The sequence below is a fragment of the Rutidosis leptorrhynchoides genome, chromosome 3 (genome assembly GCF_046630445.1).
Source record: "Rutidosis leptorrhynchoides isolate AG116_Rl617_1_P2 chromosome 3, CSIRO_AGI_Rlap_v1, whole genome shotgun sequence".
NCBI lineage: Eukaryota > Viridiplantae > Streptophyta > Magnoliopsida > Asterales > Asteraceae > Rutidosis > Rutidosis leptorrhynchoides.
In genome coordinates, this window is record NC_092335.1 from 631,932,997 (window position 1) to 631,955,781 (window position 22,785).

General features: G+C 31.8%; 1 pseudogene; it reads left to right on the top strand.

Moving 5' to 3' along the window:
- The window catches only part of LOC139902964 (wall-associated receptor kinase-like 1), a 254,338-nt pseudogene extending 231,825 nt beyond the window's left edge, over positions 1 to 22,513 (top strand).
- Positions 22,514 to 22,785: the final 272 nt, after the last annotated feature.

Genomic DNA, 22,785 nt, shown 5'->3' on the forward strand with positions numbered 1-22,785 from the left:
GTGACAACGTACGAGTCATCGGAACGAAAATTACAAGTCAACTATGCACGAGAATATAATATAATATATAATTAATTAATATTAATTATATATATTATATATTAATAAATAAATATGTCGACAAACAAGAAAACAAAAGTTTGTGAGCTGGATCAGAGGGCCATGCGATCGCATGGCCTTGAAGCACAAATCCCATGCGATCGCATGGGGTGCTTTTTCAGAAAAGGTTCTATAAATTGCACGATTTCAGTTCTGTTTTTCTCACACTCTTAATATTACTCCGTAAGTATTTATTTATAATATTTATATTATTATTATTATTATTATTATTATTAAGATTAATATTATTATTAATCTTATTATTATTAGTATTATTAATTAGTATTATACATAAAATACTACGACGAGGTTATAAGCGTGTCACCTTCAAAATGGGTTTTCGAGCGGGATAGAACTAAGGAAATTATGGGTTATAGCTATGGAGGTTATGGGTAATCTTTGTGGGTATTGTTCGCAAGTCAAACCTACTGTTTATCATCTCTGTTACGTCTACGTACTGTCCTACAATATTGAATCTCAATATTGATACGTAAGCACTCATATTTTATCTTTTATATATTAATTGTGTACCCATGTCTAGTGCTCGAGTATATATATTTGTGCATGCTTGTATGCTAAATTTCGTCATTAAACAGTTTATGATAAATCACGAATTAAATACATATATTACTGATAAAAGGTATATGATATGCATGTTTTTGGAAAGCTGGCGAAAAATCAATAATTTTTCATTTAGATATCGAATAGTTTCGATGAACGGATTAAAAGATATGATCAACTGAATTATGATTGACGTTAATTGAAATTTCTTTTGAATCTGCAATTAAGATTTAAACAACTTGTTTACGAGATTGATAAAATGGATTTTTGAATATTACCAACCGAGTAAATGAATCATAATATAAGGCACGTCTCTTTTGTTGAACAATTGTCAAAACTGATTGTTTTATCATATATAAAAGCCTTATAAAAACTATAGTTTAATTTTACAAGAATTGGGAAACTATGTGAAATATTAAAATGGTTCGATTGTCATGATCATTCAACTATTGTATTGAGTCAGATTGACTTTTTGAAACGACTTTGGATAACTTTTGTATGTCGATATCGAGCATTAGGATTGTGATACACTATGACCTGACCTAGCTTGATAGACATTTATTGACCAACATATGATCTCTAGGTTGCGATCTACAGTTATTTGATATTCCGAGTTTCGGTCACATTACGATGAACAACTTTATGTGCTGCTAAGGTGAGTTTCATTTGCTCCCTTTTTAATTGCTTTTGCAATCTATATTTTTGGGCTGAGAATACATGAACTTTATTTCAAATGCAATGGATACAAGTACATACTAAATTCTACACTGAGTTTGAACCGAAAATCCCTTAGCTTTGGTAACTAGTAACTGCCGGTTATAAGAATTGGTGGGCGTGAGTAGTAGTATATGGATCCATAGGGCTTGATATCCCCATCCGAGCTAGAGCACTAGCCTTTTAAAGGACGTATGCTATTTGAGAAGCGTACACATTGGTTTGCGTGTATTATTAAGATGATTATACAAAGGGTACAAATTATATATAAGTTAAGTTTAGTTACCAGGGTGCTCAATCTTGTAGAATATTTTGATAAACGTTTCGGATGAAACAACTGAAATCTTGTGATCCACCTTTATATACAGATTATGCGAAACACTAAAACTATGAACTCACCAACCTTTGTGTTGACACTTGTTAGCATGTTTATTCTCAGGTTCCCTAGAAGTCTTCCGCTGTTTACTTATATGTTAGACAAGCTATGTGCATGGAGTCTTACATGGCATATTTATCAAGGAAACGTTGCATTCACCAAATCATCACCATGTATCTTATTTTGACTGCATTGTCAACAGAATTACTATTGTAAACTATTATTTACGGTGATTGTCTATATGTAGAAATTATCAGATGTCGAAAACCTTTGATTTAGATATTCATTTATAGTGTGCATTTTCAAAAGAATGCAATTTTTACAAAACGTATCATATAAAGGTCAAATACCTCGCAATGAAATCGATGAATGACGTGTTCGTCTATATGGATTTGGAGCGATCGTCACATTTTCGGGCAACGTTTTAATGGTGGTCTCATTTTGCTGGCATGATGAAGAAGAAAAGAGTAGAAGAAAAATTGTGGGTTCCATAAAGGATGGTGGGTAGATGTATATATATATCCCATGTTATATCTCTATATATGTAAATTTTGTAATATGTGTATATATGTTGCTAGAAAAAGGTGCTCGATTATTAAGCACAAAGAAACAAACAAAGTTAGTGGGAATCTTTAAGACACATGTAAATAATTGTTTAAGAAGTAGTTTTTTTACTACTTTAATTAATTCATCAGTAACTATCATCCATAAGAAATCAGATACAAAAAAATAAAAGCAGTTGGAATCCTTCGCGGACTTGTACAATCAATTAGGATGTAAAACAGTTTTTGGAGACAAAAACAAAAGTTCAAACACAATATGGATTGAGATGTCTAACAAACTATGAATCCTATGGCTTTTATATACCTATTTATTTATTTATTTATGTATATATACGTATTTATATGTATGTAATTAACAAATAAAATATATTAATAACAATAATACTTTTAATATTATTAATAAAAGTAATAATAATGTTAATACAAATAATAAGGATAATGATAAAAATTTTAATAAAATACAAAGTTTAATAATCATAATCATGGTAATAATAATAACTAATAATATTTACATTATAATTAATTTATAATTTTTATTTATTTTTATGGTAGTATTTATAGCTATATCATTAATAATGATAATAATATTAATAATACTAGTATTGATATTATTATTTATAATCATGAAAGTAGTAACAATAATATTAATGTTAATTACCATAATTACATATTTTAGTATTACAATTTATTAATCATGTAATATCTGATAGTTATGTATATATACACACATATCTATTTACAATTAATTGCTCATGAATCGTCGAGAACAGTCGAAGGTTAAATGAATGAAAGTCAAATGAATATATGAAATAGTTCAAAGTTTTCGAGACTTCAACATTACAGACTTGGCTTATCGTGTCGAGATCATATAAGTTTAAGCTTAAATTTGGTCGGAAATTTCCGGGTCGTCACAATGAACACCGATGGGAAATTTGAGTACCATTCCTTGTGCAATTGGTTAACCATGGTTATGTGTTGTAGTGTAGCATATTATATTGTTCGGATTATATGCTATCGTTTGTGCTAGCTTGCGTATTGGAGATTTTAGCGTTATACTTTACGATGGTATGCTAATTAAATTGCTAGCGTGTATGCGGTATGTGTGTAAGTGATTGCAAGTAGGTATATTATATATGTATATGTATAATTACTGCATTCACTAAGCTTCAAGCTTACCCCTCTCGTTGTTTACCTTTTTACAGGTATTGTGATTGTGAAGCTAGCTAGTCGTTAAACTAGATGCGTAGGAGCGCTTGGGCTCGATGGGGGTAGCTTTCGGATATAGATGTGGATTGGGGATTTGGTAGATCCTCGGGATTATGCTCTTGGTATCGGGTTAGGCTATTGTGTCTTAACCGTGGTGTTGAATAAATGTTTCGAGGTCGTATTGTTTGGTTATGTCGAGTCAAACCTTGTATTTGAAATACATTTTCGTAAAGATGTATGATGTCAATTGTAAACCAAGAGTCGAGATAAAACGTTAACGTGTTATTATGATAAATTGTATACGGAAACTATTTTGAAATGGTTGTGTACTTGGATAATATTGGGACCTAACTTTAAAAAAATGTACTCCATTTTTGGTTTATCGGATTGGGGTTGTTTTACAAAGACACTCGGTCGACTGTCAGAGACAGTCGGCCGACTGTCTACACTCACTCGGTCGAGTGTCAAGTCACTCGGTCTATGGTCTCTCGCAGATACACTCAGTCGTGGGTCTCACACACTCGGTTGATGGTCGAGTCGGTCGGTCGAGTGTCAGGAGACACTCGGCCGACTGTGTTTATCTGCAGAAGCTGAAGAACAAAGTGACGGGTTTCACCCAAATTCATCCAATTCTTGCTCTAGAGCTCGATTATGACCTCAAAACTGACCAAATCGAAGACACTAAACATGTAGAAACATAAACCCACAAGATTTTGACTCAAATAACATCAAATCTAACCATTTTGACCCAAATTACACACTCTGTAAAAACTTTACACAAAAACTCAATTTTCACAAAGATTAAAGCATGAAATGTTTTGATTCTTACCTTGATAGACTCGGTAAATCACAAAGAATACAACGATGCAATTGATTTGAGCTCTACAACAAAGATTGAAGATCTAGGGTTTAGTTTGGTGAAAAAAAGGAAGAACGAGATGTGTTTGTGTTTGTGAATATTCTGGAAACAAAGTGAAGAAAAATGGAAGCACTAGTCATCTAAAGTGGGTTAAAATCCCACACTGTGCAACACACGGGTATTTATCAGTTATCTGATATCTTTCGTACGTCATTTGGCAATCCAAACGAAGTCCAAACTAAATAAACAAACCTGTTCTGTGACCCTTGTCACAAACTGGTCCTATCCACATCATTAAATAATAATAATTCTAAAATTAAAATAAAAGCATATAATAACACCACACAACCTGAGGGCAAAATAGTAATCTAATAGATAGGCCCGCTTCGAGGGTGTTACAATGTGTTGTTGAGTTGGCTAAAGATCCATTACTATGAGTTTGTTTTAGGCTTGACTTTGATTACATATGTTGTGTAGCTCTCTTAGTGATTTGAGAAGTGAATCAATATGTGCTTCAAAACCTTAGGTGATCTAGACAACTAGTTTAGGAATTGCAAGTGATTGTGTTCTTGATCTAGGTTGGTTTTCAATTGGCCTCTAGTCAACATAGTAATGCCGATTATCTTAAGTAATTTCGATAGTTGGAGGTTTTAAGTGATTTTAAACTAAGCTCAATCTCAATGACCAAATCATGCTTAACTCGATCTTAAGATATAAAGCTTATGTGAATTCGTGGAGTATCATTTGATTTGAGGTTTAGTAGTGATGCTAAACATTTAATAGTTCGACAACTAATGCGATAGCAATATAGGCAAAACGGGGCAAGCCAAGCATAGAGAGGATTAGATAAGTGAACACGTATTAGTTAATTTGTTTTAAGTCTTAATACTTCACTACTTATTTCTTGTTACTAGTTTAATTGATAAATTTAGGTTTGTTTAATTATGCAAGTTTTAGTTGTTATTTGATATCAATTGAACCCCCCTCCCCCCAAATCAAACAAACCCTAGGACAATTGATAGTTTCAAATATCCGACTTACACCGTGTCTCTTGGGATGAACTTGATAAGAAAACTTACATCAAAGTGCTATAATAACCGGGTTCTAAGTGCTCGTTAGTTTTGTGTGTTTGATTGTAGTGTTTAAATCAAATATAAATTTAGAGGGTAAAAGATGTATATCGCACGAAAACATCAGGAATGTTGTCAAACTACTAGGATGTTGTTTAGAGACTAACATTCCCCTTCTAGTTTCTGAATTCATTTCAAATGGTACATTATACGAAAGTCTTCACAACGAAGATGATGAGTTTCCATTTTCTTTGAGTATGAGACTGCAAATTGCTACAGACGTTGCAGGAGCACTCGCCTACCTACATTCGTCAACTTCCATTCCAATATTTCACAGGGACATCAAAACAGCTAATATACTTTTAGATGATAAGAACAGGGCTAAAATATCTGACTTTGGAACTTCAAGATTCGTCTCGATAGATCAGACACATTTGACTAGTTTGGTCAAAGGTACATTCTGCTACTTAGATCTAGAGTATTTCCAGTCTAGCCAATTCACCGAGAAGAGTGATGTTTATAGTTTTGGAGTTGTTTTGGTTGAACTCTTAATAGGAGAAAAACCGATTTCCTTAACTAGATTTGGTGAACATAGAAGCTTGGCTACATACTTTATGTTGTGTGACGATCACTCCAAATCCATATGGACGAATACGTCATTCATCGATTTCATTGCGAGGTATTTGACCTCTATATGATACGTTTTGTAAACATTGCATTCTTTTGAAAAGGCACACCATAAATGTATATTTAAATCAAAGGTTTTCGACATCTGATGATTTCTACAAATAGACAATCACCGTAATAATAGTTTACAATAGTACTTCCGTTGACAATGCGGTCAAAATAAGATACATGGTGATGATTTGGTGAATGCAACGTTTCCTCAAAAAATATGCCATGTAAGACTCCATGCACATAGCTTGTATAACATATAAGAAAATAGCGGAAGACTTCTAGGAACCTGAGAATAAACATGCTAACAAGTGTCAACACAAAGGTTGGTGAGTTCATAGTTTTAGTGTTTCGCATAATCTGTATATAAAAGTGGATCACAAGATTTTAGTTATTCCATCCAGAAACGTTTATCAAAATATTCTACAAGATTGAGCACCCTGGTAACTAAACTTTAACGTATATATAATAAGTACCCCTGTTTTAACATACATGCAACCAACATATACAATACACACAAACCAACGTGTACTAAACTCAAATAGCATACGTCTGTTTAATAGTTCAGGCTAGGGTTTCTAAACCTGGAACAGACGGGGATGTCAAGCCCTATGGATCCATATACCACTACTCGCGCCCACCAGTTCTTATAACCGGCAGTTACTAGTTACCAAAGCTAAGGGATTTTCGGTTCAAACTCAGTGTAGAATTTAGTATGTACTTGTATCCATTGCGTTTAAAATAAAGTGCATGTATTCTCAGCCCAAAAATATATATTGCAAAAGCATTTAAAAAGGGAGCAAATGAAACTCACCTTAGCAGCACATAAAGTTGTTCATCATAATGTGACCGAAACTCGGATTACCAAATAATCGTAGATCTCAACCTAGAGAACATATGTTGATCAATAAATGTCTATCAAGCTAGGTCAGGTCATAGTGTATCACAATTCTAATACTCGAGATCGACATACAAAAGTTATCAAAAGTCGTTTCAAAAAGTCAATTTTGATAGTAGTTCAACAAAACGAGACGTACCTTATATAAGGATTCATTTACTCGGTTGGTAATATTCAAAAATCCATTTTATCAATCTCGTAAACAAGTTGTTTAAATCTTAATTGCAGATTCAAAAGCAATTTCAATTAACGTCAATCATAATTCAGTTGATCATATCTTTTAATCCGTTTATCGAAACTATTCGGTGTCTAAAAGAAAAGTTATTGATTTTTCGCCAGCTTTCCAAAAACATGTATATCATATACCTTTTACCAGTAATATATGTATTTAATTCGTAATTCATCATAAACTGTTTAACGACGAAATTTAGCATACAAGCTTGGATAAATATATATACTCGAGCACTAGACATGGATACACTATTAGTATATAAAAGATAAAATATAAATGCTTACATATCAATATTGTGATTCAATATTTCAGAAAAGTACGTAGACGTAACGGAGATGATAAACACTAGGTTTGATTCATAAATATACCCACGAACATTACCCATAATTTTCTTAGCTCTATCCCGCTTGAAAACCCATTTTGAAAGTGACACGCTCATAACATCGTCGTAATATTTTATGTATAATACTAATACTACTAATTAAGATTAATAATAATAAAAATATTAATCTTAATAATAATAATAATAAGATTAATAATAATAATATTAATCTTAATAATAATAATAATAATATAATAATAATAATAATAATAATAATAATAATAATAATAATAATAATAATAATAATAAATAATAATAAATATAATACGAAGTAATATAGATAAATATGAGTGTGTAAGAATTAAGCCAGTACGCGATCAATTTATAGAACCTTTTCTGAAAAAGTACCCCATGCGATCGCATGGGATTTGTGCTTCAAGGCCATGCGATCGCATGGCCCTCTGATCCAGCTCACAAACTTTTAACTTTTTGTTTGTCGACATAATTTTATATAATATATATAATATATTTAATTTATATAATTAATTATATATTATATTAAATTCACATGCATAGTTGACTTGTAATTTTTGTTCCGATAAGTCGTACGTCATCACTCGACTTATGTCCCGGTTCCGGTTTTTCAAATGTCCTTTCGTACGCTGAGAAAACTTGTATTTTACATTTCGTGTCACATACCTTTGTCAAAATATAGCCTTAAATTATCCCTAAACTATACCACTCAAAGTATATCTTAAACTTTCGAGTATTTTGGTCATTTACTTCTATAAATCATCGTCTCGCTATTTGTTAATATATATATAATAACAATTAGTTTTTATGACCAAGTTAATATTATATTTTATCGTATTTGTTAAATATATATTTTCAATATTAATAAACACGTTTTAAAATACAGATCGCACGTTATTCATATATCTAATTCCAACAGTTAATATTCCTTATTATTGTATGTGTTTAAATTACGTTATTTAAACAAACACTTTACCATTTATTCCGAATACCGTTAAGAATGGATGATTTCCCAAATCAACGTGAACCTCACAATAGAGACCCGTAATAATATCATAATCCTTAAGGGACTCATTAAATATCTTTTAATTCAATCGTTTGGCATAATCTTTTAATTCCATAGTGGAATATATCAATCAGATAATCAAACCAATAAGTTTAATGCACAGTATCATTTACTTAACACTTTGTTACGTTTTCAAGTTATAGTATATGTATCTATTTACATATAATTGTTAACGAATCATTGAGAACAATCGAAGGGTAATTGAATAGTTCAAAATTTTGAGATTCAACTTTATAGACTTTGCTTATCGTGTCTGAAACGTTAAAGATTAAGTTTAAATTTGGTCAGAAATTTTCGGGTCATCACAGTACCTCCCCGTTAAAGAAATTTCGTCCCGAAATTTGAGTGAGGTCATCATGGCTAACAATAAAAATGTTTTCATGACGAATATGTGTTGATAAATAGAATTTTTATCACCGTTGAATAATTTGGATAAAACAATCCAATTACTCGAAGCGTATGAGAGAAGTTATCGTAAAAGAGTGAAATGAGAAAATAGAGATTCGTTTTTAACTCTTGACGTAGTAACGATTGATTTTTGGAATTTAAGGAAAAGAAAATCTTCATAATCTATATAAGATTTGATTCTTCGAAATTTGCAGAAATTAGGATTTTCTTTGATTAAATGCGTATTCTGCCTCGATTGCTATGTCTGATATTTCGCTAAAAATTGACCTCTTCCGTTTCATTAATTTTCACCACTCCTATAATCTTCTTTCTTATTTCATACATCCCAATAGGTTCTGAAAATGCTTAATCCAGTTCTGATTCTTGATATTTTCCTGGCTATCGTATCCTTCATTCTTCTTTTTCATCTGCCACCAGAGGAAGTTATTTTCTTCTACAATTACCTTGGGTTTATAGTGTTTTTCATTCTCCCGTGTCTTTTTATTGCTATACACATTGATATACACGGTTTGTAATTTCGGGGTTGTTATCGGGCTTTATATTCTCCATTATATTTCGGAGCTTCATGCTTTCGTTTTCTCTTCCTGACCTTAAGTCAAGCGGATAATGGTCCAGAATTCGTAGGTATGGAGTTTTGGATGAACATAGTTAATGTTCTAATAAAGAAATTGTAATGACACGATCTTGATTTGTCAAATTACCAGAATATCAGGAAAATACCGAATCATCAAGAAATATATTTTCTTGATATATTTAGGGATTATATGGAATGAAAGAGTTATGTAACAAGGTTCATGATGAGGGTGGGATCTGTGAACCTTTATCACGTTCCATTAGAAACTCAGCATGACTTACTGTAATATAATCACGTTGATCAAGTGTCATTATATTATATTAACTCATGCTTCAATTCCCAACATTACTTCAAAACATCTATTTTTCGAATTTTTCAGATTTTAGAAACTAAAATAGTTTCTTTTATGATGTAACACATATAGCGAAAAGAGATGAATGATTTCAGATAAGAATGGTTATAAAAAAAATCTTCAGAAATATGGAGGATATTTATAATGGAAGATACGATGATATCTTAGAATATTTAAGATAAGATGATGATGAAGAATATTGTCCGCAAAGGTTTTAGAGTAAGGAGCAAGGTATTTTCTAAGAATTTCAGCACACACTGAATCATTTGTATTCTTTGAAGGTAGATTTCGTTTTTGTGATTCGTCCACAGCCTCCTTCATGGTCTGCTCAATCCGTTTTCCAGTTCCAAACCTTCTCTTTTTCTCAACTTTACCACCATACTATTCTTTATTATCAAACTTTTGACTGTTAAGGTCGTTTACAGTTTTTGCTGCTTCATCAGCATTTTTCAAAATTCGGAGAACTAGTTTCGTAGTTTGGGATGTTTTTCAGAAACTTCACATTCAAAGTATGTAAGTCTAGAAGATAGATGTTATCTATATATAACTTTTGTCGTAGAAAATACTGCGAGATTTAAAATACTGATTGCTAATTCCCGATAGTTGGTATGACAATTATTGTTAGAAGATGTAGACGAGTACATGATAGGGTTTCAATGAACAATTATAATGGTTTTTCGGAGAGACTTTAAGTCACAGATTAATGAATTTGCTGGTACATTTACTGTTAATGTGGTGGAACATGAAAGGTTCCCCAGTAACAAAAACGTATATGCCAAAGTTACAAGTCTGAAAGGTCGTCGTTGACTGTTGAACGGTTGATAATACTGGATACTTTTGAAAAGGAATTGCAAGGTTATTTTCGGTAAAAACAATGCTAATGGATCTTGCACAGATTTAAAGTCAAAGTATAGCTTTGAAAGATGTAGAGATCTAAGAATGATGTCATCGGTTCAGAGTTATGACTTGGATTCTGATCCGTCAATATCAGAATATGTAATTGAATTTGTATGAAAACGATTGTATATCGTTGTGAGCATTGTTAATAATTTTTGAATCAAAGTTGAAGAATGTACAGTGTAACATATTAATTGCGAACTTATATATTTCCCAGGTATTACCTACCCGTTAAAGATTTCACAATTAATACTTTGTACAAAAGAATTTTTTATTACCGTCTTTATGAAAATATATGTATGTATATTTTCTTCAGAGGTAACACAGATTTAATGAGTTAATATCATATTAAGCTCATTTAATTTTTCGGCTTGACTTAGAAATGATTAATCTCTAAAACATTAAAGATTACATAATCTTTGCGGAGTATTTCGCTAATGTAATCGATACTTCATTATTTATTCTTATTCCTCGATGAAGGATGTTGATGCTCTTGGAATTTTTGTGAACCTTACAAGGCACAGATGATGTTTTCTGGAAAGTTTCGAGTACATCGAAAATGAAAATGTAAAATAAATTATGTAATTGAATAATACACTTGGTTTATTATGAAATGGAATTCATTAAGTTGAAACAGAGATTGTAGTTAACAATGGTTAAGTTGTTAAGGAAGGATGTACATCATTGCATATTAGTAATATGAACTAACCGAGTAGTACCTACCAGTTAAGATTCACACGTAATAGCTTAGTACGAAAAGATTTATTTTTATTTCAAAATTCATTTATATTAAATATACATAAAATTTCTTCAGGGGAAATAAGTTAATACTTCATCGATTATTGTTGCTGGTATTTCTTGGTAACTACGGTGCGTATGACGTTGATGCTCGTGGGACAGATTGTGAAGTTGAGGTTTGCGATGCGGATGTTGTTGGTGGTGGTAATGGTACTGTTGGTGTTGTTGTTGGTGGTACTGTTGCTGCCGGTGATGCTGCTGGTGCTTGTAATCTTTCCACCATATTCTCTAAAATCACTGCCCGAGCGCGAAGCTCGTTGACTTCTTCTACTACACTGGGATGATTGGCAGTTCAGACGAGCGGATGAATAAGATCCAGAATTTGAGATAGTATATTATCGTGACGAGATACTCTGGAAATGAGAGAGAAAATGGTGTCTTGAACAGGTTCGCCGGTAAGTGCTTCAGATTCTTCGCCAAGAGGGCAATGTGGTGGATGGAAGGGATCGCCTTCTTCTTATCTCCAATAATTAAGTAGGCTACGAACTCATTCCCAATTCATCCAGAATAGATGATGGCTAATTGATTGATCCATTCCGGTTATACTGTCTTCGGAATTCAGGTGAATATCCATATCGGAATAGCTGTCAGAGTTTAAGGAATTTGAACTAGATACGGGATCCATCTTGTATAATTAGGGAGATGATTTTTGATATGAATTAGATTATAGAATTTAGTTTGGTATTCTTCAATACATAATTTACATATGTATATATAATACCAAATTCCATAAATTACGGAGAAATTTTCGGAAGATGTCAGAAAAAGTTTACAGTAACAGATACGCTAAGATATGAATTTTGTCTATACACTATTCATGCAATCAATGCAGTAAAAAGTGTCTAGACTAGGAATGATAAGCAGGTAATTTCTGACAAGAAATGATAAGCAAAACTTTTGACATGCAGACACGGTCGAAGTCCAGACTTACTAATGCATCCTAACAACTATCAGTTAGACACACTCATGCAAGACCTGGTTCGCTAGGACCAACACTCTGATACCAACTGTGACGATCACTTCAAATCCATATGGACGAATACGTCATTCATCGATTTCATTGCGAGGTATTTGACCTCTATATGATACGTTTTGTAAACATTGCATTCTTTTGAAAAGGCACACCATAAATGTATATTTAAATCAAAGGTTTTCGACATCTTATGATTTCTACATATAGACAATCACTGTAATAATAGTTTACAATAGTACTTCCGTTGACAATGCGGTCAAAATAAGATACATGGTGATGATTTGGTGAATGCAACGTTTCCTCAAAAAATATGCCATGTAAGACTCCATGCACATAGCTTGTATAACATATAAGAAAACAGCGGAAGACTTCTAGGAACCTGAGAATAAACATGCTAACAAGTGTCAACACAAAGGTTGGTGAGTTCATAGTTTTAGTGTTTCGCATAATCTGTATATAAAATTGGATCACAAGATTTCAGTTGTTCCATCCAGAAACGTTTATCAAAATATTCTACAAGATTGAGCACCCTGGTAACTAAACTTTAACGTATATATAATAAGTACCCCTGTTTTAACATACATGCAACCAACATGTACAATACACGCAAACTAATGTGTACTAAACTCAAATAGCATACGTCTGTTTAATAGTTCAGGCTAGGATTTCTAAACCTGGAACAGACGGGGATGTCAAGCCCTATGGATCCATATACCACTACTCGCGCCCACCAGTTCTTATAACCGGCAGTTACTAGTTACCAAAGCTAAGGGATTTTCGGTTCAAACTCAGTGTAGAATTTAGTATGTACTTGTATCCATTGCGTTTAAAATAAAGTGCATGTATTCTCAGCCCAAAAATATATATTGCAAGAGCATTTAAAAGGGGAGCAAATGAAACTCACCTTAGCAGCACATAAAGTTGTTCATCATAATGTGACCGAAACTCGGAATACCAAATAATCGTAGATCTCAACCTAGAGAACATGTGTTGATCAATAAATGTCTATCAAGCTAGGTCAGGTCATAGTGTATCACGATCCTAATGCTCGAGATCGACATACAAAAGTTATCCAAAGTCGTTTCAAAAAGTCAATTTTGACAGTAGTTCAACAAAACGAGACGTACCTTATATAAGGATTCATTTACTCGGTTGGTAATATTCAAAACTCCATTTTATCAATCTCGTAAACAAGTTGTTTAAATCTTAATTGCAGATTCAAAAGCAATTTCAATTAACGTCAATCATAATTCAGTTGATCATATCTTTTAATCCGTTTATCGAAACTATTCGGTGTCTAAAAGAAAAGTTATTGATTTTTCGCCAGCTTTCCAAAAACATGTATATCATATACCTTTTACCAGTAATATATGTATTTAATTCGTAATTCATCATAAACTGTTTAACGACAAAATTTAGCATACAAGCTTGTATAAATATATATACTCGAGCACTAGACATGGATACACTATTAGTATATAAAAGATAAAATATAAATGCTTACATATCAATATTGTGATTCAATATTTCAGAAAAGTACGTAGACGTAACGGAGATGATAAACACTAGGTTTGATTCATAAATATACCCACGAACATTACCCATAATTTTCTTAGCTCTATCCCGCTTGAAAACCCATTTTGAAAGTGACACGCTCATAACCTTGTCGTAATATTTTATGTATAATACTAATACTACTAATTAAGATTAATAATAATAATAATATTAATCTTAATAATAATAATAATAAGATTAATAATAATAATATTAATCTTAATAATAATAATAATAATAATAATAATAATAATAATAATAATAATAATAATAAAAAATAATAAATATAATACGGAGTAATATAGATAAATATGAGTGTGTAAGAATTAAGCCAGTACGCGATCAATTTATAGAACCTTTTCTGAAAAAGTACCCCATGCGATCGCATGGGATTTGTGCTTCAAGGCCATGCGATCGCATGGCCCTCTGATCCAGCTCACAAACTTTTAACTTTTTGTTTGTCGACATAATTTTATATAATATATATAATATATTTAATTTATATAATTAATTATATATTATATTAAATTCACATGCATAGTTGACTTGTAATTTTTGTTCCGATAAGTCGTACGTCATCACTCGACTTATGTCCCGGTTCCGATTTTTTAAATGTCCTTTCGTACGATGAGAAAACTTGTATTTTACATTTCGTGTCACGTACCTTTGTCAAAATATAGCCTTAAATTATCCCTAAACTATACCACTCAAAGTATATCTTAAACTTTCGAGTATTTTGGTCATTTACTTCTATAAATCATCATCTCGCTATTTGTTAATATATATATAATAACAATTAGTTTTTATGACCAAGTTAATATTATATTTTATCATATTTGTTAAATATATATTTTCAATATTAATAAACACGTTTTAAAATACAGATCGCAAGTTATTCATATATCTAATTCCAACAGTTAATATTCCTTATTATTGTATGTGTTTACATTACATTATTTAAATAAATACTTTACCATTTATTCCGAATACCGTTAAGAATGGATGATTTCCTAAATCAACGTGAACCTCACAACAGAGACCCGTAATAATATCATAATCCTTAAGGGACTCATTAAATATCTTTTAATTCAATCGTTTGGCATAATCTTTTAATTCCGTAGTTGAATATATCAATCAGATAATCAAACCAATAAGTTTAATGCACAGTATCATTTACTTAACACTTTGTTACGTTTTCAAGTTATAGTATATGTATCTATTTTCATATAATTGTTCGCGAATCATTGAGAACAATCGAAGGGTAATTGAATAGTTCAAAATTTTGAGATTCAACTTTATAGACTTTGCTTATCGTGTCAGAAACGTTAAAGATTAAGTTTAAATTTGGTCAGAAATTTCCGGGTCATCACAGTACCTCCCCGTTAAAGAAATTTCGTACCGAAATTTGAGTAAGGTCGTCATGGCTAACAATAAAAATGTTTTCATGATGAATATGTGTTGATAAATAGAATTTTTATCACCGTTGAATAATATGGATAAAACAATCCAATTACTCGAAGCGTATGAGAGAAGTTATCGTAAAAGAGTGAAATGAGGAAATAGAGATTCGTTTTTAACTCTTGACGTAGTAACGATTGATTTTCAGAATTTAAGGAATAGAAAATCTTCATAATCTATATAAGATTTGATTCTTCGAAATTTGCAGAAATTAGAATTTTCTTTGATTAAATGCGTAATCTGCCTCGATTGCTATGTCTGATATTTCGCTATAAATTGATCTCTTCCGTTTCATTAATTTTCACCACTCCTATAATCTTCTTTCTTATTTCATACATCCCAATAGATTGTGAAAATGCTTAATCCAGTTCTGATTCTTGATATTTTCCTGGCTATCGTATCCTTCATTCTTCTTTTTCATCTGCCACCAGAGGAAGTTATTTTCTTCCACAATTACCTTGGGTTTATAGTGTTTTTCATTCTCCCGTGTCTTTATATTGCTATACACATTGATATACACGGTTTGTAATTTCGGGGTTGTTATCGGGCTTTATATTCTCCATTATATTTCGGAGCTTCATGCTTTCGTTTTCTCTTCCCGACCTTAAGTCAAGCGGATAATGGTCCAGAATTCGTAGGTATGGAGTTTTGGATGAACATAGTTAATGTTCTAATAAAGAAATTGTAATGACACGATCTTGATTTGTCAAATTACCAGAATATTCGGAAAATACCGAATCATCAAGAAATATATTTTCTTGATATATTTAGGGATTATATGGAATGAAAGAGTTATGTAACATGGTTCATGATGAGGGTGGGATCTGTGAACCTTTATCACGTTCCATTAGAAACTCAGCATGACTTACTGTAATATAATCACGTTGATCAAGTGTCATTATATTATACTAACTCATGCTTCAATTCCCAACATTACTTCAAAACATCTATTTTTCGAATTTTTCATATTTTAGAAACTAAAATAGTTTCTTTTATGATGTAACACAGATAGCGAAAAGAGATAAATGATTTCAGATAAGAATGGTTATAAAAAAAATCTTCAGAAATATGGAGGATATTTATAATGAAAGATACGATGATATCTTAGAATATTTAAGATAAGATGATGATGAAGAATATTGTCCGCAAAGGTTTTAGAGTAAGGAGCAAGGTATTTGCTAAGGATTTCAGCAGACACTGAATCATTTGTATTCTTTGAAGGTAGATTTCGTTTTTGTGATTTGTCCACAGCCTCCTTCATGGTCTGCTCAATCCGTTTTTCAGTTTCAAACCTTCTCTTTTTCTCAACTTTACCACCATACTATTCTTTATTATCAAACTTTTGACTGTTAAGGTCGTTTACAGTTTTTGCTGCTTCATCAGCATTTTTCAAAATTCGGAGAACTAGTTTCGTAGTTTGGGATGTTTTTCAGAAACTTCACATTCAAAGTATGTAAGTCTAGAAGATAGATGTTATCTATATATAACTTTTGTCGTAGAAAATGATGCGAGATTCAAAATACTGATTGCTAATTCCAGATAGTTGGTATAACAATTATTGTTAGAAGATGTAGACGAGTACATGAAAGGGTTTCAATGAACAATTATAATGATTTTTCGGAGAGACTTTAAGTCACAGATTAATGAATTTGCTGGTACATTTACTGTTAATGTGGTGGAACATGAAAGGTTCCCCAGTAACAAAAACGTATATGCCAAAGTTACAAGTCTGAAAGGTCGTCGTTGACTGTTGAACGGTTGATAATACTGGATACTTTTGAAAAGGAATTGCAAGGTTATTTTCGGTAAAAACAATGCTAATGGATCTTGCACAGATTTAAAGTCAAAGTATAGCTTTGAAAGATGTAGAGATCTAAGAATGATGTCATCGGTTTAGAGTTATGACTTGGATTCTGATCCGTCAATATCAGAATATGTAATTGAATTTGTATGAAAACGATTGTATATCGTTGTGAGCATTGTTAATAATTTTTGAATCAAAGTTGAAGAATGTACAGTGTAACATATTAATTGCGAACTTATATATTTCCCGAGTATTACCTACCCGTTAAAGATTTCACAATTAATACTTTGTACAAAAGAATTTTTTATTACCGTCTTTATGAAAATATATGTATGTATATTTTCTTCAGAGGTATCACAGATTTAATGAGTTAATATCATATTAAGCTCATTTAATTTTTCGGCTTGACTTAGAAACGATTAATCTCTAAAACATTAAAGATTACATAATCTTTGCGGAGTATTTCGCTAATGTAATCAATACTTCATTATTTATTCTTATTCCTCGATGAAGGATGTTGATGCTCGTGGAATTTTTGTGAACCTTACAAGGCACGGATGATGTTTTCTGGAAAGTTTCGAGTACATCGAAAATGAAAATGTAAAATCAATTATGTAATTGAATAATACACTTGGTTTATTATGGAATGGAATTCATTAAGTTGAAACAGAGATTGTAGTTAACAATGGTTAAGTTATTAAGGAAGGATGTACATCATTGCATATTAGTAATATGAACTAACCGAGTAGTACCTACCAGTTAAGATTCACACGTAATAGCTTAGTACGAAAAGATTTATTTTTATTTCAAAATTCATTTATATTAAATATACATAAAATTTCTTCAGGGGAAATGAGTTAATACTTCATCGGTTATTGTTGCTGGTATTTCTTGGTAACTACGGTGCGTATGACGTTGATGCTCGTGGGACAGATTGTGAAGTTGAGGTTTGCAATGCGGATGTTGTTGGTGGTGGTAATGGTACTGTTGGTGTTGTTGTTGGTGGTACTGTTGCTGCCGGTGATGCTGCTGGTACTTGTAACCTTTGCACCATATTCTCTAAAGCCACTACCCGAGCGCGAAGCTCGTTGACTTCTTCTACTACACCGGGATGATTGGCAGTTCGGACGAGCGGATGAATAAGATCCAGAATTTGAGATAGTATATTATCGTGACGAGATACTCTGGAAATGAGAGAGAAAATGGTGTCTTGAACAGGTTCGCCGGTAAGTGCTTCAGATTCTTCGCCAAGAGGGTAATGTGGTGGATGGAAGGGATCGCCTTCTTCTTGTCTCCAATAATTAAGTAGGCTACGAACACATCCCCAATTCATCCAGAATAGATGATGGCTAATTGATTGATCCATTCCGGTTATACTGTCTTCAGAATTCAGGTGAATATCCATATCGGAATAGCTGTCAGAGTTTAAGGAATTTGAACTAGATACGGGATCCATCTTGTATAATTAGGGAGATGATTTTTGATATGAATTAGATTATAGAATTTAGTTTGGTATTCTTCAATACATAATTTACATATGTATATATAATACCAAATTCCATAAATCACGGAGAAATTTTCGGAAGATGTCAGAAAAAGTTTACAGTAACAGATACGCTAAGATATGAATTTTGTCTATACACTATTCATGCAATCAATGCAGTAAAACGTGTCTAGACTAGGAATGATAAGCAGGTAATTTCCGACAAGAAATGATAAGCAAAACTTTTGACATGCAGACACGGTCGAAGTCCAGACTTACTAATGCATCCTAACAACTATCAGTTAGACACACTCATGCAAGACCTGGTTCGCTAGGACCAACACTCTGATACCAACTGTGACGATCACTCCAAATCCATATGGATGAATACGTCATTCATCGATTTCATTGCGAGGTATTTGACCTCTATATGATACGTTTTTTAAACATTGCATTCTTTTGAAAAGGCACACCATAAATGTATATTTAAATCAAAGGTTTTCGACATCTGATGATTTCTACATATAGACAATCACCGTAATAATAGTTTACAATAGTACTTCCGTTGACAATGCGGTCAAAATAAGATACATGGTGATGATTTGGTGAATGCAACATTTCCTCAAAAAATATGCCATGTAAGACTCCATGCACATAGCTTGTATAACATATAAGAAAACAGCGGAAGACTTCTAGGAACCTGAGAATAAACATGCTAACAAGTGATAACACAAAGGTTGGTGAGTTCATAGTTTTAGTGTTTCGCATAATCTGTATATAAAAGTGGATCACAAGATTTCAGTTGTTCCATCCAGAAACGTTTATCAAAATATTCTACAAGATTGAGCACCCTGGTAACTAAACTTTAACGTATATATAATAAGTACCCCTGTTTTAACATACATGCAACCAACATGTACAATACACGCAAACCAACGTGTACTAAACTCAAATAGCATACGTCTGTTTAATAGTTCAGGCTAGGGTTTCTAAACCTGGAACAGACGGGGATGTCAAGCCCTATGGATCCATATACCACTACTCGCGCCCACCAGTTCTTATAACCGGCAGTTACTAGTTACCAAAGCTAAGGGATTTTCGGTTCAAACTCAGTGTAGAATTTAGTATGTACTTGTATCCATTGTGTTTAAAATAAAGTGCATGTATTCTCAGCCCAAAAATATATATTGCAAAAGCATTTAAAAGGGGAGCAAATGAAACTCACCTTAGCAGCATATAAAGTTGTTCATCATAATGTGACCGAAACTCGGATTACCAAATAATCGTAGATCTCAACCTAGAGAACATATGTTGATCAATAAATGTCTATCAAGCTAGGTCAGGTCATAGTGTATCACAATCCTAATGCTCGAGATCGACATACAAAAGTTATCCAAAGTCGTTTCAAAAAGTCAATTTTGACAGTAGTTCAACAAAACGAGACGTACCTTATATAAGGATTCATTTACTCGGTTGGTAATATTCAAAAATCCATTTTATCAATCTCGTAAACAAGTTGTTTAAATCTTAATTGCAGATTCAAAAGCAATTTCAATTAACGTCAATCATAATTCAGTTGATCATATCTTTTAATCCGTTTATCAAAACTATTCGGTGTCTAAAAGAAAAGTTATTGATTTTTCGCCAGCTTTCCAAAAACATGTATATCATATACCTTTTACCAGTAATATATGTATTTAATTCGTAATTCATCATAAACTGTTTAACGACGAAATTTAGCATATAAGCTTGTATACATATATATACTCGAGCACTAGACATGGATACACTATTAGTATATAAAAGATAAAATATAAATGCTTACATATCAATATTGTGATTCAATATTTCAGAAAAGTACGTAGACGTAACGGAGATGATAAACACTAGGTTTGATTCATAAATATACCCACGAACATTACCCATAATTTTCTTAGCTCTATCCCGCTTGAAAACCCATTTTGAAAGTGACATGCTCATAACCTCGTCGTAATATTTTATGTATAATACTAATACTACTAATTAAGATTAATAATAATAATAATATTAATCTTAATAATAATAATAATAATAATAATAATAATAATAATAATAATAATAATAATAATAATAATAATAATAATAATAATAATAATAATAAATAATAATAATAAATGTAATACGGAGTAATATAGATAAATATGAGTGTGTAAGAATTAAGCCAGTACGCGATCAATTTATAGAACCTTTTATGAAAAAGTACCCCATGCGATCGCATGGGATTTGTGCTTCAAGGCCATGCGATCGCATGGCCCTCTGATCAGCTCACAAACTTTTAACTTTTTGTTTGTCGACATAATTTTTTATAATATATATAATATATTTAATTTATATAATTAATTATATATTATATTAAATTCACATGCATAGTTGACTTATAATTTTTGTTCCGATAACTCGTACGTCATCACTCGACTTATGTCCCGGTTCCGGTTTTTCAAATGTCCTTTCGTACGCTGAGAAAACTTGTATTTTACATTTCGTGTCACGTACCTTTGTCAAAATATAGCCTTAAATTATCCCTAAACTATACCACTCAAAGTATATCTTAAACTTTCGAGTATTTTGGTCATTTACTTCTATAAATCATCGTCTCGCTATTTGTTAATATATATATATAATAACAATTAGTTTTTATGACCAAGTTAATATTATATTTTATCGTATTTGTTAAATATATATTTTCAATAGTAATAAACACGTTTTAAAATACAGGTCGCAAGTTATTCATATATCTAATTCCAACAGTTAATATTCCTTATTATTGTATGTGTTTAAATTACGTTATTTAAACAAACACTTTACCATTTATTCCGAATACCGTTAAGAATGGATGATTTCCCAAATCAACGTGAACCTCACAACAGAGACCCGTAATAATATCATAATCCTTAAGGGACTCATTAAATATCTTTTAATTCAATCGTTTGGCATAATCTTTTAATTCCGTAGTTGAATATATCAATCAGATAATCAAACCAATAAGTTTAATGCACAGTATCATTTACTTAACACTTTGTTACGTTTTCAAGTTATAGTATATGTATCTATTTACATGTAATTGTTCGCGAATCATTGAGAACAATCGAAGGGTAATTGAATAGTTCAAAATTTTGAGATTCAACTTTATAGACTTTGCTTATTGTGTCGGAAACGTTAAAGATTAAGTTTAAATTTGGTCAGAAATTTCCGGGTCATCACATGTTGGTTATGGAAGAAGCGCGTGTTATGTCAATTTTTGATGCAAGTGATTAGAGGGTAGTAGGGATAAGCTTCTAGCAATAGCTCACATTGCATTGCGATGCTTGAATTTGAATGGAAGAAACAGGCCAACAATGAAAGATGTAGCTACAGAGTTAGAAATCTTACGAACATCACACATTCCATCTATGGTTCAAACTATTATTTAAGATTAATGTACGAGAATGAGTTGTCTACGCTACCATATATTGAATCAACATCAACATTCTTGAGTTTGGATGATAACATCAGTCAATAATGCAAAAGATGAATTGTATGATACTTTCATGTCTTAATATAGCATTTAAACTTTGCGTAACACATATCTATTAGGGGCAACATATTTGGATGCAAAAGTGCATTGACAAAACATTTTGTGATAATTTTGTCATTTTATATGTAAAAGTGCATTGGCAAAGCAACTAACGTCAGTTAAGATATCTCGTTAATTATTATATGTACCAATCACATGGATGCATATTAGTCATTTGCTTTTTTAGAGTGAACGTCACATGTTTTTCATAAATCAAA